Below are 1,351 nucleotides of genomic sequence, written 5' to 3'. Positions count from 1 at the left end.
GCCGCACGAGCTCCGCAGCCGCGGGCCGGGCCGGGGAAAGCCCAGCGGGGGCCTTGGGGGGAACGGAGACCGGCCCGTGAGCGTCCTGGGCCCAGAGCCCCGGGCAGCACGCGGACGAGGGCCGGGGGGCGCCCTGCCCTGGCGCAGCAGAAAGCCCCAGCTTTGCTCTGCCTCCCTTACTGATCCGTGGCCCGCTGGCTTCTCAGACCTTCAGGCTCTGCCAAGGCCAAGCGTGCTCCCTCCCGTCTCCCACCACCCCGGTGATGACCTCAAACCCACGTCACACCAAACGGGACGAGCATCAAACTCATCAAACACGCAGCTTCGGCCCAGCCCCTGGACGGGGGAGTCCAGCCCTTCCGACACTGCCCTCCGATAGCGATAGCGATAGCGTTTCTAAGGCCCGGTGGGAGGCCTCCAACTCTCGCTCCAGGGTGTTGGCTGGGTTTCACTCTTCTGTCCACACCAGTGCCAGTTTTCGCCTGGGCTGCCTTGAAAACTTGCCCAGCTCTTCCTGACTCATACTTGAAATGTACTCTCTGCATCCCTCCACCCCTCCTTTTTCTTTTCTTACCAACCCTCTTTGACACTCTGAACGCATAACTCTTGCCGATTTATCATTCAATCTTCCGAAGATTTCTCCTTACTCTTATCTGTCTCCATCACCCCCCAACTCCCAACACTGTCTTCAGACTACAGCACAGAGAGAGCGCAGTTACTTTGGACGGTTCTCCGAGAACCGCCACCTGGTAGCAGATCAGGAGACTGCAAGTTCGACTCACTGGCTCAAGTTTTGATATACTGCTGTGCTGGCTCTTCAGGAAGTTTATGGAGGATGCAAATTATGAAGAAAAAAAAATCTATGTGTGGATTTTGAACTTTCTGTATCAAAGTAAACTTGCACTTCAATTCCATTTTCCACTAACTTTTCAAGGTCCCTCATCGAGGACCTCCCTCCTCTAAAAGAAGAAAATGGTCTCCATATGGCCCTCCCACTCAAAATCCTTCAAAGGCTCTCTGGGGACAACAGCATTAATATAAACCCACGTTGGTATTCAAACTATTGTTTCTATGTTTATTATTCATGCCATACCTCATCTAGCAATCAGCCTGTGTGCTGCACACGTGCCTGCCAAACAAGTGCTGGAAATGGCCTCCTGGTTCCTACTTTCCAGCCTGGCGCATGCCTCTCCTTGAGTAGTTAGTGTTTTGTGTTTGAATCATTCATACACTGTCTTGTCTCTTCCACTAGATATGGTGTTCCTGGGAGACATAGCCAAGTCTTACTCATCTTTTTTTTTTGTTTTTTTTTTTTTTTTGAGCGGTTTTTGCTATAGGGTGGATGCGCTCA

General features: G+C 52.1%; 1 protein-coding gene across 2 annotated transcripts in view; it reads right to left on the bottom strand.

Annotated features, from left to right (window-relative positions):
* The window catches only part of LYSMD2 (LysM domain containing 2), a 52,696-nt gene that overhangs the window by 15,430 nt on the left and 35,915 nt on the right, over positions 1-1,351 (bottom strand). The window lies entirely within an intron of this gene.

The sequence above is a fragment of the Tupaia chinensis genome, unplaced genomic scaffold (assembly GCF_000334495.1).
Source record: "Tupaia chinensis unplaced genomic scaffold, TupChi_1.0 Scaffold146140_1, whole genome shotgun sequence".
Taxonomy (NCBI): domain Eukaryota; kingdom Metazoa; phylum Chordata; class Mammalia; order Scandentia; family Tupaiidae; genus Tupaia; species Tupaia belangeri.
Note: the sequence above shows the minus strand (reverse complement) of the source record. Positions and strands in the feature narration are given on the sequence as shown.